Genomic DNA, 16,288 nt, shown 5'->3' with positions numbered 1-16,288 from the left:
ATCGACTCCCCAAATGATGTTAACATACTGCAAGAGGGTCTCACAGTTACAAATAACTGGCGCCAAAGGCATGGCCTTAAGTTAAACACAAAAAATGTATTATCATACCATTTGGCAAAAACACGGCCCCTACTGATTACCACATCAACAGCAACCCCATAAGGACACAACCTGTGGTAAGAGACCTGGGTACTCAGGTTGACAACAATCTCACATTCGACCATCATGTGCTGGCAGTGGTCAGAAAAGCCTTTTTGTTGGTTCATCTAATAAGTAAAGAGATTGCATCCAGAAAAAAGGAGGTTATTACCTCTCTGTACTCCTCCCTCATTAGACCTACAATTGAGTATAATGCCCCATTCGGTATGTACCTCTCCAAACACCTGCACCAACTGGAAAGGCCACAGAAATACCTCACAAAGCAAATCCACAGCCTCCAACACCTGTTCTATGCGTACAGGCTCAAATCACTCTACTTGGTATCATACAGATTGCTCAGAGGTGATCTGTGTCTCGCCTACAAGGCAGTATCAGACCCTGTCCTACTAGACATGCTCCATATCCATAAGTCTAACTCCTCATGTATTACCATATTGATAGGCCTAAATCTAAAATGCAACATCAACAAAACCTGCTGGAGAGACAGGATTGTCTCCCAGAGGCTGCCCCGTCTCTGGAATAGACTTCCCATACATGTCAAACAGAGTATCTTGCTGACCCTATTCAAGCGCAGCCTTGATGAGTGGATGGGAAATGACAAATTTGTCCCAGGGGTTCCACCTTTGTCCCTCATTGACAGTGGAGACAGGTGCTGACTGAGGGTTTTTTTGGGTATAAACTATTGGCTAGGCTTGTAAGGGTCCCAGAGCCATTAGTCTAGTAACTTCCTATAATCCTATGATCCTATATATGGGTCTACTTTTAATCATCAAAATGACACTCCACCGAATCGCAGATAACCGACTCCACTTACCCAAAACCTTACTGTACCGAAACTACACCTCTCCGAATAACATATCATCGAAACCAAAATAACAGAACATATCACAAAAAACAACACATACCTTCTCCAATATTTTTGCAGAGCGGGCAAGCCCCCTGCACCCCCACACCCCCTGCACATTATAAATACCATCTCTGAGATTGTACTACAGTGACAACACAGGTGGATTCCCCAGTCTATACTGTTGTGTGATCTGTATTTGACACCTGCAACCACTGCAAATAGAAGCTACTGTACACAGAAAAAGAAAAAGAACATTGATCACATTACCCTATGTTCTGTCAGGCTTCACAACATCTACGGCATACAGGAAGAAAACCAGCAGCACACTAAGTAGGTCAGTGAACCAGATGTCGGAAAAGTGAAGTTTTGCACAAGTGTAATTTCGGGTAAGTGGAATCTCTTATCTGCGATTTGAAGAACTGTAATTTCAATTAAAAACAGTAGACCCATATATACATAAGTGTACGTGCATTAAAGATCCTTGCCTTTACCAGCAGTATTTCATTTTTTGGATAACATAGCAAAATTCTCTTCATGGATTTATTATTGCGCCATAGTAAGGTCATACCTAATATGCAGAACATTAACTTAGAAGGTGGAAGTCAGTGCACTTTATCTTCAAGATTTGGTGGGCATTTTATAGGATGGTTGCCATACTTTCATCCTTTGACAAAATTGTAACATTATTTTAGGTGGTTTTGCTGAATTTGTGGTAATTTTCAGTCTATATGACACTATTTCTAGGTAAGGCACACCTGAAGTTGAAGGGTTATTGGGGTATGGCTAGATTCTTAGTGCAAATGACAGACAATTCCAATTACTTCCACCATCACCTGGAAATAATGTATAAAATAGCCAATTGTTTTGAAAGCATGAATAGTTAATTGTCGGGAGAATAATATATAATAGTTTAGCAAAGTGAATCAAGGTTAGCATCTACTAGTGAGGAAAACACTGCGGTCCTGGGTTTGATTCCTTTCGTGTCCAGTTGCATACAATTGGCAAGGAAGTTAACTAGAATGTGACTCTGCATCATCCTGAAAAGTAGCACTTCTGCCTAATGAGCTTTTCCAATTAATAAAATAATTTCCATTAAAATAAACAAGTAATGCTGTAAGAGAGGTAGAAGAAGCTGCAGCTAAGGAAAACTCCTTTGATTTTTTCCAGATTCAAGTTTCAAGTGTAGCAAAGGAAAAAAAGCCGACAGCAAATGTTTAATGATCACGAAGAAGAGAAAGGCTGAAAAAAAGGACACGTATTTGTTGGCAGCATACTTGAATAGCATTTCGAAATTTGTAAAATACTTTGTAAAATTTAATCACAGAATGTATGGACAAAGAACATGCCAGAAAATGGATGACATGGAAAACAGGTAAAGTCAGGCAAACTTCAGAATTGATGGGATATCTGAAAGGATTCCAGAGTCTTAACTATGAAGTTGTCTGTAAAGAAAATACAAAGCAATTTTATATATGAATGCTGATTGGACGTACGCATATATAACATGAATTAAGTTGGTGCTTAGACCAAAGAGGTCTCACCATGAGTTATGTTGTTTCCTCTCCTTCAAAAATAAGAAGTGGATATAGAGAGAATAGACAAAAAAATATTTATTACAGATGACCAATGTATAAAGTAATTCTTCATTGTTCTGCCAAGCTGTTTAAATGAAGAAAGCATCTACTACTTGGTGGCTGTGATGTGCCTTCAATGAATGGGATAAACAAAGAAAGGAAAAGACGGAATAAGGCTGGAATTATGCAAACTAAATCCCAAAAAATTCATAATAGTACCCTTCGGGAAGTTATAGATCTAACCCAGTAGTCGGGGACTTGGTATACACATAGAACATAATCTAGCCTTTAACCATCATGTTTTTGCAGTAGTTTGGAAATCATTCTATGCTGTGCAACCTATAAATAAAAGTATGGCATCTAGGTCCAAGGAAGTCATTTTTCCACTGTATTTGACATTCATAAGAGATATCATTGAGTACAGTGCCCTACCTAACCAGACACACACAACAATTGGAAAGTCCTCAGAAGTTATTTACTAAAAGAATAAAAGATGTAAGTAACATGTCCTCTGCTGACTGCCTCAAGGCCCAATCCCTGTATTTTGTTTCCTACCAGCTGTTGAGGGGAGATCTATGTCTGGCATACAAGGCATTGTCAGACCCCAACTCTGATGGACCTCCTGCATATCAGCAAAACAAACAGAACCAGATTTACCCATTCTAAAGACATAAACCTTGCCTGTAATATAAATAGGACCTGCTGGAGAAACAGGTATGTATCCCAGAGATTAGCCTGTTTCTGGAACAGGCTTCCCATTCAACTGAAGCAGAGTTCCTCCCTAACCCAATTCAAGTGTAATTCGGACAGTTGGATAAGGAACAAGAAATGTGTCCCTGGTTTGGCAACTATGCCTTTAATGGACACAGGCAAACTCTAAATAGCTCTTCTCCCAGGCCACTGCTTGTAAATGTTCATCCCCTAAACCCTGTTTACAATTATCAGAACATGTCAGAGATTTGGGTTTCATGGCTAGGCTTAAAAAGGCCCTTGTGGTCATTGGCTTAGTAAACACCTATAAACCTCTATTATTATTATTTTAACAAAATATTTGATACTTTAAAAATATAAAGGAACAGCAAAGAATATGGAATCAAGAAATTTTAAGAGACACTTCAAGGAGCTAACTTTGTCTAACAAAGAGGCAAGTTGCTGGTCAGAGGAGGAAAGGTGGGTCAATGAAGGAAACTAAATGAGCTGACAGTCAGAAACAGTCACACAGCATTTACCTTGAGCATGGGACTGTATATAGTGTCCCAAAGGTGTGAGGTATCCTTCTCTGTCTTGCCGAATGGGGTTGGGATAGCAGTTAAACTGCAAGGTGAGGGGAATGTCATAAACATAAGTCACTGAAATTGCTGATGGAAAAATGATGAAGACATTTGCAATACACCTACAAAAATGTTGACAAAATGTAACTATGCTGGACGGGTAAAGCTTGTGAAAGGTGAATGATTCATGGATAATTGCTATATAAGTGCTATATGCCTTCTATGGAGATAATAGTGGGGAAAGGAAAAGATGAAAGAAGAGTGCTATAGTGTTATTTCATATTTTAGTAAAAGTTGTGACTTCAAAACAGTCAATTGAGAAGAAAGTATTCACAGGAGTGGAATGTAAGAGAACTGTCCTGAGGTAAGTGCAGGCTTTCTATTGCCGAATATGAAGGGGAGAATCACTTAACAGAGTGGTATCACAGATGAATAAAGTATGGAGAAGGTTGAGGTGGGGGTCCCTCATTCCTTATTGTTTATTTTATTGAAAATGTTCATGTCACAAGAAGAGTAAAAAAAAAAAGCTCTGAAAGAATAGTTGTCAAAGTTCCAAAATGGTTCTATAGCACAGAAGGTCAGATAGCTGGAGTTATCAGCAATCTCATCACAGTTGAGAAGAATATTCGTAAATTTTTAAAGTATCACTTTGTTCCCTGGAGAGTTTTATAAAGGCCTAGCCAACATAATTAAACTGACAACAGTGAGACATGACTACATCTATGAAATAGGTCACAATTAATTAGTCTATGGTGCTTTTATACTCAGACTCTGCCACTCAGATTTCCAGACATTCTGGTGTATAACATTTACTACTATAGAAATTATTTTCACTTGCTCTAATGGCCAAACTAAATGCACTACCAGCAGTGGTTTTCTCAAAGTGGCAGCTATTCACTTAGAGGAATCCTGCATTCATGTCTAACCTTTTGATTCATTAAATATTCCCCTTCTTAAACTGGTAAGATGAACCCTTGGATGTTGCTAGTCATTTTATTTCTTTAAACTGTGTTGGACAGGTATATCATCTAGGCTTTAATGACCCCTTATTATTTTACAGGTGCCATAGCAACTGAATGAAAGTGCTCTGCTTAATTGACAGTGCAGCATTTATAATGGTTAAAAGTGCTGCTCTATGCTACAACTTCAAAGTAAAAAAAATTATGCTAGTAACATAATTACAGCATATCAACTGACTCACCACTTGGCAGTCTATAATCTTTCAATGAACTGCTAAGTGATGTTAACATTTAGTTTACGTGTTATTTACTTTCATGCATGGTAGTGGTAATTTAATTTAATACTGAGTCATTAATATTTATGTTTGGATTTAGTCAGAATTTAAAAAAGTTTACACTTCACTTAAAAACTACTAAGCAGTTAAGGAGGAATGACTCCCCCTCTCCCCACAAAAATGGTGCATGGGAAATGTGTTTTTCAGATGTTGTTGATTGGGGCTATGGTTTTATCAGACAGTACCTAGCACTTACACGTGGTACAAATGCATATATCATAGTCACTGTGCAGTGGGCACGGTCATGAGGTTATTTATTCGCAGACAGGAGGTTTATTCTTCAATCACTTTTTTTGGCATGAATAGACTTGGCAGATGTTGCAGCCAAGAAATACATGCAGAAGCATATTCAGGGCTGATGCAGATGATAAATGTTACTTCAGTATTTCTGGATGCCAACTTTAGATCGCCAAGCTAATTGCCATTTAGAAGAACTAAGCACCACATAATGGTGTGATATCCTCCTTCTGTGGCTGCCTTGTCAATTTCTAGGGAAGATACAAACTACAGTGGCACTACCTCACTATCATAAGTGGATACAGAGAAGGCGAGGATATGGGTGACACACCAAAGAAGTAATTTTTTGACTGAAAGAGTAGAAAATGTTAAAAACCACAGAAGCCCTTCAATTAATCGGTAGCAGATTACAAAACATAAATGTGTCCAAAGAAAATATGGGGGCAGCTAAATTGAGGGCTATATTAAGGGGAGCTGCTTAAATATTTAGCAGTGTAAATGAGCATAGTTTACAAAATCCAGGTCCTTTTTTGACAGATTGGAATACATGCGATCGTAACACTCTCAGATTCCACTTCAAAGTCAAGTCTTGGATAACGAACGTCAGTCCATTGTCATCTATTTGCAACTTAAACACATCTTCTTTTTTTCACATTTCTTTCCTTATTCTTTATTGAGAATTTTAAAGTCCTGCAGGCACTACTCAGAGAATATTTTCTATGTTTCAGTTAGGACAATGCAATCATCTTTATGTGTCTGAAAAAAAACATACCACCTGACTTTGCATAGTTGCATGTTCAGTATGTTGTAGAGATGTTCTTCATCTCACATTGCTGCAGTCCTTACACTTGGGTAGTCCGCTGTCCTCGGTCGGCCCGAATATCAAAGTATAAGGCTGACGTTGGTCAAGGCGCATTTGACTGACATCAGAACGTCAGGGTACAAATGCGCATGACCGACGTCATATCCTCAGTCTTTTTTGCCGCATGGTCCGATGCAGAAGCAGCATTGCAAGTGCCGGTTGGCGTTCTGAGATTTTTCGATTTCGAAGTTTCAGACCGAGTTCAAAGTTGGCTAAGTACCCCGTTGGGGAATGTTTTAGTTTTTTCTTGTCTCAGTGATTTTCCGGATGTCAGAAAAAGTCAATAATTGCATTTCTTGTGGGAAACAGATACCGCATAGAGATTATCATACTTTGTGTATTCCTTGCTTAGGGCCTGAGCACGACGTTGTTGGCTGTCGCTCTTGTGCTAGATTCAATAAACGCACTATTAAGAGAAGGTTGGATTGTGCCAGGTTAGTCTTTGGGAAGCGGTGCAATTATAAAATGCCGTCGGATGCTCCGACGCCCGCTTCTTCGAAGAAGCGCAAGGACAAAGCAGTTAAGCCTAGGCTAGAAGAACTGTCTGTACCGGACGCTGGTTCTTTAGAGGTGTCGGTGGAGCCGGTGGCTCCACCGGAGGTTTCTTTGTGTTCCCAGGGTGAGACTTTATTATTGCAAGATGTGGCCTCTCAGGAGGCAGGTCAGGCTGAGGGGGCTTCTCAGGTTACTATACTCCCCTCCCTTCCTAGGGTGGCTAGGCCCTCTCCTTCTGTTTCAAAGGCTTCTCCCAGGGGCAGGCCAGGTTCAGTTTCAGTTGGTGTCACCCCTAGTTCTTCTGGAACTGTGCCCAAGAAGCATATGCTTAAAATGGCAGAAGATTTGATTACTTTGATTAGGGGTTCTATGCCCCCTCCTGATAAGAGACCTAGGGTGGAGCCTGAGCTAGGGAGTTTTGAGCAGGCTTCAGATGTTTCAGAGTCTTCGGCTGAAGACTTGCAGGAGTACTCTACTTATTCTGATTCTGATGTGGATGATTCGACTCCTTCTGCTTCTCCTCCTGAGGATTTTTCTTTTTCAGAAACTCTTCATTCTATGAGGGAGCATTTTAAGTGGGAAAGTCAGGACTTCTCTGATTCCAGGAAAAGGCTTAGGGAATTTTTGTTTTTACCCCAGCATAGGCCTTTGGCTATACCTCCGGTTTTGGATGTAGTGGAAGATGTTTTTACTGAGGCTTCTCTTAATCCTGATTCTTTGCCTCCTGCTCCTGTTAAACCGGATAAGTATTACAGGGTGCCTGAAGCTCATAAGTTTCTTTTTAAGAGTCCTAGGGCAGACCCAGAAACTGTTAGCCAGGGGCCTAAAGGTGTTAAGGCTTCTGTTGTAAAGAATCCGGTTCCTGCAGACAAAGAAGCCAGGGCCTTGGATAGATGGGGAAAGAAAGTTTATACTTCTTCCACTCTTGCTATGAGGGCTTTGAATTGCCAGTTTCACATGTTGAAATACCAAAACTATCTCCTTTCACAATTGAAGGCTAAGATTGATGCTCTGGCAGAAGGTATTGATTGTAAAGAGTTGCAAGATTTAGTACATGTTTCTGAACAGGTGGGTAAGCATTCTTTGCAATGTGGTTTTGATGCTGTACAGGCCTCGTCTAGGGTGGCTGCCACTGGGTCAGTTCTTCGCAGGCACGCCTGACTGAGGGATCAGAATTTGTCTGACCATGTTAAAACAAGGATTTTAGATGCTCCTTTGCAATCTGACGTGTTGTTTGGTTCTCCTGTTGGGGCAGTTTTAAAGAAAATGGAAGACAAGGCTAAGTCTATGCAGACTGTTAAAGATTTTTTGCAGGTCCAGCCTCCAAAGTTTAGTAGAAATTGGCCTACTAAGGGGTGGACGTATCCTTCTTATGATTCCCAGTCTAGGGGTAGATCTAGACATGGTAGGGGCAGAGCTCAGGGCTCTTTCAGGCCTAGAACAGGGAGTTCTCCTGCACAGTCTTCGGGTGAGGGCAGGGGTGAGTCCTTTCGTAAACAGACCCAATGACCTACCTTTTCAGCTGCCAGAGCCTTCTCGTCTGGCAGCACCTTTGGGAGGAAGGTTGGCACTTTTCAAAGAAAATTGGAGTTTAATTACCCAAGACAGATGGGTATTGGATATCATACACCACGGCTACAGGTTTTATTTCCATACCTTGCCTCCTTTCAAAGGCATGCCAGACGTTCCTCCTCAACAAAGAATAGAGGCTCACAAGCAAGTTTCTCTGTTGCTCCAAATAGGGGCCATACAGCCGGTCCCTATGCCAGAAGTGGGCCTAGGATTTTATTCTCGCCTGTTCCTAGTACCAAAGAAGGGGAACACGTGGAGACCAATTTTGGATTTATCTATCCTCAACACTTATCTGGACATTCCCAAGTTCAAAATGTTGACGTTGCAGCAGCTTTTACCTCTCCTGGGCAAAGATCATTGGATGGTAACTTTGGATCTCAAGGAGGCTTACCTTCATGTTCCTATCAGACTAATTTGCAGGAAATATCTGCGTTTTCGAGCTGGGACTTCTCACTATCAGTTCTCTGCATTGCCCTTTGGCTTATCTACTGCACCCAGAGTGTTCACGAAAGTTCTGGCTCCAGTGATAGCTTTCTTCAGGCTAAAAGGAATACAGATCTATCCTTATTTGGACGACTGCCTGATTCTGGCTCAAGGAAGGGAAGAGCTTCTTCATCATTTGGAATATGTGATAGCAGTGCTAAGATGCCTGGGGTATTCTGTGAACGAAATAAAGTCCAGTCTAGTACCCTCTCAGGACATGTGCTTTCTGGGTGTGAGACTGAATACAGCATCCCAGATGGCCTTTTTAACCCCGGACAAACAAAAGAATCTATCCCTTTACTTCCATCAACTATCTCATCAGTCCGGGCTGACTGCAAGGACAGTCCTTCAAGCCTTAGGGTTCATGGCATCTTGTATTCTGGTGCTTCCCAATGCCAAACTGCATATGAGGAAGCTACAATGGTATCTCAAAAATCTATGGACACAGCACTGCCAGGATCTGGACACTGTCATTCAAATAATACCTTGCATTCAAAAGGAATTTTTGTGGTGGGCTCAGGAATGTCACCTAAACAAGGGACTCTCTGTGACCCGGCCAGAGGCGAGTCAGATTTTAATGACAGATGCCTCAGACAAAGCTTGGGGAGCTCATCTAAATGGAAAGTGGATACAAGACAAGTGGCCTGCCAGACTACAACATCTACATATCAACATGAAGGAGATGTTAGCAGTCCAGTTTGCATTAATAGCTTTCAAGGAATTACTTCTTCCAGGGCAGGTGTTGATTCTAACAGACAACACAACTGTCATGTGGTACATCAACAAGCAAGGGGAACATTCTTATCCTCTATGCAGGCAAGCAATGATTTTGTGGGAGACTGCTCTCAGTTTACATCTCAATCTTCAGGCAAGGTTTCTGCCAGGAGCACAGAACTCCTTAGCAGATGTGTTGAGCAGATGAATTATGGATCCCCACGAGTGGAAATTGGATCCTCATGTATTTCAGAAATTGACAGTGTCATGGGGAACTCCAGACATAGATCTGTTCGCTTCTCCACTAAACCATCAGCTGCCAAAGTTTTGCACAAAGGGGTTTCATCCCACAGCTTGGAGAGTGGATGCTCTTTCTTTCAATTGGAGCAATCTTCATGTGTATGCCTTTCCACCTCTGCCTCTCCTCCCAAAGGTACTTCTAAAGGTCAGACAGGACAAGCCAAGGATGATTTTAATAGCTCCAGATTGGCCTCGACAGCACTGGTACCCATTACTGAGAATTCTGGTACGGAAGCCTCCATGGCCTTTGCCTTCGATTCCACACCTGTTGTCACAGGAGGACAGCCATTTGCTCAATGTCAAGCTTCACTCTCTGCACCTAACAGCCTGGCATATTCTGTTTTGAACCATAGTGGGCCTCCACTTCCTCAGCAAGTTTTGAATGTTATTTTGGAAGCTAGAAGGCCTAGTACAAGGAAAGTGTACGCAGACAAATGGAAGAGATTTTTATTTTGGAGTGCAGCAAAAGATTTTGATGTTTCTGAGCCTAATTTGTGTGTGGCTCTTCAATATCTTACTGAGTTACTAGACAAAGGTTTGTCTTTCTCTTCTATTAAAGTTCATGCTGCAGCAATTTCGCTCACTATGATTGCAACCCACCATTGTTTTCTCATCCTTTGTTCAAGCAATTTCTTAGAGGGGCAAAGAATATAAGACCCCACGAAGAGCTCCTACTCCTGCTTGGGATCTCAATTTTGTGTTGGAGAAACTCACTCTACAACCTTTTGAGCCTGCAGCTACTTCTGAGTTGAAATATTTGTCATGGAAGACTGCTTTTTTGTTGGCCATTACCTCTGCAAGAAGGGTTTCTGAATTGCAGGCCCTTATGGCGGTTGAGCCTTTCTTGATTTTCCATAAGGATAGGGTATCATTACGTACTAATCCTTCCTTTATGCCTAAGGTGGTTTCTAGTGTGGCTTTAAACCAAACTATTCATTTGCCTACTTTTTATGCAAATCCCCAAAATAAAGGGGAAAAGATTTTGCACACTTTAGATGTACACAGGCAGTTGCGTTATTATTTGGACAGAACTAAAGGGTTCAGGCAGTCTCAGCAGTTGTTTGTTTCTTTTGCTTTGAGTTCTCAGGGCAAGCCTGTGTCAAAACAAACTATTTCTAAGTGGATTGGGTTTTGCATTGCTTTCTGTTATTCCCATCATGGCAAGGAGATTCCAGCTGGGATTAGGCCTCATTCCACTAGGGCTACTGCCACTTCAACAGCTTTTTTGAGGGGAGTGGCAACCAAGGATATTTTGGAGGCAGCTACTTGGAGTTCAGTGCATACTTTCTCTAGGCATTATCACCTGCCACTTTACTCTAAATCCAGGGCTGGTTTTGCCACTGCTGTTTTGCAGGGCATTTTGGCAGCTCCTGCTTCCTTGTAGTTAGCCATCCTCCCTTACCTCTGCTTTGGGATTCTACCCAAGTGTAAGGACTGCAGCAATGTGAGATGAAGAACATAGTACAGTTTTGTACCTACCATAAATGTAGATGTTCGAAGATCCACATTGCTGCAGTCCAATTTACCCTCCCTCCTTCCCCTCTGTAGTTAGAGGTGGTTGTGTGGGTTGGGTTGTACATATTGTGTATATTGTATATATTGTACATATAATTAGTGCAAGGGTGGTTGGTTGGTTGTTTGCTGTCTTTTGGTTTTGACCTTTATTTTTAGGGTCTTCTGACATCTGGGGCAAGAAAAGACTGAGGATATGACGTCGGTCATGCGCATTTGTACCCTGACGTTCTGATGTCAGTCAAATGCGCCTTGACCGACGTCAGCCTTATACTTTGATATTCGGGCCGACCGAGGACAGCGGACTACCCAAGTGTAAGGACTGCAGCAATGTGGATCTTCGAACATCTACATTTATGGTAGGTACAAAACTGTACTTTTTTGCATGATGATACTGAATACATTTTGAAAGAGTTAGTTTAAACAATTTCTACTATATTTAAATTAAAAGAATTTCTGTCTGCATGAAACATTGCAGGTGCTGTAAGAACATAAGCTTCAAGCATCATCTTCCATCTTTTAGTCAGTTACAGTTGGTCTACATTTATGACAAGCATTAATAACTGTTTATGTTCTAGCTAGTTTTTATTAAATATTGATTTATGTTTCTGTAATTTTTTAAGTATGCCTTTTTAATTTTCCAATAAAAGGCCAAGAATCTTCTCAAGTACTTGGTTGCCTGTTTGCTTCAAAGTAAAGTATTAAAGGATAAAGATGTATTATAAATTATGTCACTTTGGTTCATAAATAAAAATAAAGATAAAGGCTAGTACCATCTTTTCATTTGTTTAGGCAGATGCAACAGCAATCTGTAGCATCTGGAAACAAAACAAAAAGTACAAGTCTTCCTGATAGGATGGCAGGGAGCTCTACCCACGTGGACACACAGAAAGAGGCTGGATAAGTGATTCTGGACCTCCTGTTTAACAGCAAAAAGCCCAGGAAAGTCCATTTTCAAGACTGCACTTAAATTGCCTAAACATTTGTACTATTCTAATCTGCTTTTCTGCATTTGTACTGGCTTTTTGTATTTATTCCTTGTGCAAAGGTAATCTGTTTGGCCAGGAATAGGAGCCATCTTGGATAGAATAATGGTTAATCTAAGTGAAAGTTGGACTAATTCCTACATGGCCTAGGCAGCTGAGAGCTCCGTACCTTCAGGTTACATTTGATTTTCACTGGTTCTTTTCTTGCCTTGTTTACAGTTCACTGTGTACAGCTGCAATGAGTTCAGTGCTACAGTAGTTGATATTCCATAGTGGGTAGTGAGTGCAAGTAAATTATTTCTTGTATGTACTGTTGAAGGTGTACTTTCCTCAAACTTCTGTCAGTTAGACACCTACTTCTGTTCTGTGTGAACAGCTTGTGCATGTTTGTATGAGCTTCCCCTTAACTGTGCTTGTCTGTGCATCCTGGGTATCATCTACATTTTAATCTGTGGTGTTGCACTGAACGTATCATCATTAAAACAATCTTCACACCCTCAGTCCTTTTATTTCCTTGACAAACTCTCATCATAAGTATCTGTTGTCATTATGGACAGACTACAGACTAACGACCTCCCTTATATTGCCAGCTTTATACCAAATGGACAGACTACAGACTAACCACCTCCCTTATATTGCCAGCTTTATACCAAATGGACAGACTACAGACTAACCACCTCCCTTATATTGCCAGCTTTATACCAAATGGACAGACTACAGACTAACCATCTCCCTTATATTGCCAGCTTTATACCAAATGGACAGACTACAGACTAACCACCTCCCTTATATTGCCAGCTTTATACCAAATGGAGAGACTACAGGCTAATGACCCCCCTTATATTGCCAGCTTTATACCAAATGGACAGACTACAGGCTAACGACCCCCCTTATATTGCCAGCTTTATACCAAATGGAGAGACTACAGGCTAACGACCCCCCTTATATTGCCAGCTTTATACCAAATGCACAGACTACAGGCTAACGACCCCCCTTATATTGCCAGCTTTATACCAAATGGACAGACTACAGGCTAACGACACCCCTTATATTGCCAGTCTTATAACACTTGGTTTCCTAAGGCAGTATAAGAACTGCCACATACTCACAAAAACAAGGAACAATCTCCTACTCCATCCAAGGGACTCTATCTGTGACAGATGTAACTACTTAAATAAACTGGAGGCATCCCTCTCCTAGTCAGTTGCATTCAGTGATCACTACACTGTCTTTCTACCACCCACACCTATGCAACATGCTCAAGCTGTCAACATAAAACTGTAATACGCTAGTGCCATTAAAAAAGCTCTACCTAAGCCTCCAACAACTCCTAGGCTTAGGCATCAGACCAAGCCCTCAGATCTACCACCTCCATGCAAATTCTCATCATCAGTCTTAACCAACATATAGAACATTCTGCAACTACAGAAAACACAACTATAGAAAGGTGTCACTGAACACGTAAGTGGAAACCCTTAAGACAGCAAGGTCAAAACAATATGTCTATCAATGTTCTGGTCATAGGTGACTCCATAGTCAGACACACAAATGATGCACTGACGAAGCCGACCAATGAAGTGAGACGTTTCTGTCTATCATGCTAAAATCCACAGCATCACTAGAGGTCCCCAAGTCCTTTCACCCTAAAGACACTTATGACTTTGTCATTGCATATGTGGGAGTGATTGACATTATGCCTCCCTGGATCATATGAAGAGGAACATAATGGAACTCTGAAAATATTGATCCAAAATGGGTGAGAGACAAGTATTGAAGGAAATATCCTACCTTTACCAAGAATGAGGCCAGAATACAGACAAAAGATGTAATTCTACTGATATTCAATGCACGTTAGCCTGGGTGGAGATGATTGACAAGGCTCAATGCTTTGGTAAGGGTGACCAGCACCTTTCTCTCCTTATAGCTTCCATAAATTGGCCAGCATTTTTTCTTCCGCCATAATGCCTTTTTCAAGCAAGATCAATCTCCTCAAATTGCCTACATAGCAAATCAAAATCATATAAAGATAGTATTGCTTAGTGCTAGAAGACTAAACAGGACATTACTTTCCTTACGCACATTCCTAACTCTTGCACATATAGATATCTGCATATTTACTTAAAGCTGGTTTCAGAACAGTGAACGCACCTCAACAGTGTCAAGTTTTAATGCCTACATCTCCTTCAGACCCAGCAATAAAAATGGTGTTGTCACTGTCGGCGGTGTGTCTTTATTCCTAAGAAGCCAAATCACCATCAGGTTAGGATATTGTTGCCCCTGGTGGGGGTGTGGATAAGTTGATCCAGGGCACTAGAATTTATGAATTCCAGAAAGCGTTGAGCAAAGGAGTTGGTACATGAGTAGTTTTCCCAGTTAATGGTGGGGTAGTTGAAATCGCCCATTACTAGGGTGTTTGGTTGAACCCTAATATTTTCCAGTATATCAAGAAAAGAGGAGTGGGAATCCTGGGACATGGTGGGGGATCTGTAGCAAGCTACAATTTGGATTGCAGTTTTGCCCAGAGTTAGTTGCACTAGGATAACCTCAGATGCTTATGCTGAACAACTAGCCTGGAGGTGTGGATATCCTTAATGAATATGGACACACCTCCACCTTTGGTGTTCCAGTCCAGGTCAGGTGGCCGAAAAGTGTGGTATGAGTTATAGCCTGGTAATGCAGGGGTGCTCTCTGCAGCCTTGAACCAGGTCTCAGTCACTGCACAGATATCGATGGTCTCCATTTTAAGGAGTGTAGGGAGTGCATTTTGAGATTTAGACTGCTAGCATTGAATAGCATTACCTTCAGTTTTTGCTTGCCTCTTCCTGGTACGGTGGTGAATTTGTCATTTGAACATTGCCTAAAAAAGGCACTATAGGGGTGGGAAGAGCCTTAGCCAGTATCCAGAATCCCAGGGGTGACAGGTGCAGGCCGTCTCTGGCAAAGCATCGTGGTCTGTCGACCATGTTGTCCCAGGCAGACAGATATTGGATCCCCTTAGAATGACACCAGAAGCTTAGCCAATTATTGAAGTCAATCATTTTGTCCTTGTACTGCAGTATCATTCTGGGCGATGGTAGGATGCTACTCAGGGCTAGGGTCATACCCGCCTGGTTATAAGATTGGAGAGCTCTCCCATGTCTCTTTTCATGTAGTCCAGGGAGGTACATCTCAGGTCATTCACACCAACATGGACAATGACAGAGTCATATCTGTACTTGTTGTGGAGTGACCTGAATGTGTGTGTTATGTGGTGGATCCTGGCACACAACAGGCAGCTGAAAGTAACCTTCTCCTTGTTTAGCCTGGTGAGTGGGACATCAGTGTGCCTGACTATAGCATCACCTATGACTAGTGTGTTGGGTACGTTGTTTTGCCTTATGGGCTGTGGTTGAGTGACACACTGAGTCTGTGGGATATGTGTCATTTGGGTTGTGTTGGGGGGTGGAGGTTGCTTGCATTTCTGCTTTGGAGGTCTCTGTTGCTTGAGCAGATTACTATTGAGAGCCTCCACAAATGTTTTTGTGTTTCTATGTGTGGATTTTGGTGGTGTAAGTTTAGTGGGACAATGTGATGATTGTGGTGTGGTGCAAGTATTTACCTTCTCCTCTTGACTGTCAAGTTCAGTCTTGGTTGGAGAGAGCTTTACCTCCAGTTTGGCTAGATAAGTGCATCTCTCAAAGGTTGTACTGTTGGGTGGTAGGAGGAGAGGGTTGTCTGTGTACATGAGGCAATTGCTACATTGCCTCAAGATGCTCAGATTCATCAGATAGACTGGAGAACACTGGGAGCTGACCCTTGGACATGCCTAAATAAAAAAAATATTTTCCTCTAGACAAGTGAGGAAAGTGAGTACAAGAGCTGTTTTTCTCTACGCAAGTGAAGAAAGTAAGTACAAAAACTGAGCAAAACCAAAAAATAAGTGGTTAAAGTAAACTGTGCTTCCAAAATCCAGTCAAATAGCAGAAAAACACTGGAAGCAACA

General features: G+C 41.4%; 1 protein-coding gene across 1 annotated transcript in view; it reads left to right on the top strand.

Moving 5' to 3' along the window:
- PRKCG (protein kinase C gamma) overlaps positions 1-16,288 on the top strand; it is a 4,166,346-nt gene that overhangs the window by 3,796,451 nt on the left and 353,607 nt on the right. The window lies entirely within an intron of this gene.

Source organism: Protopterus annectens, chromosome 1.part1, assembly GCF_019279795.1.
Source record: "Protopterus annectens isolate FY-2018-M chromosome 1.part1, PAN1.0, whole genome shotgun sequence".
Classification (NCBI taxonomy): Eukaryota; Metazoa; Chordata; order Ceratodontiformes; family Protopteridae; genus Protopterus; species Protopterus annectens.
The sequence above is the reverse complement of the archived record's forward strand: the minus strand, read 5'-3'. Positions and strand labels throughout refer to the sequence as shown.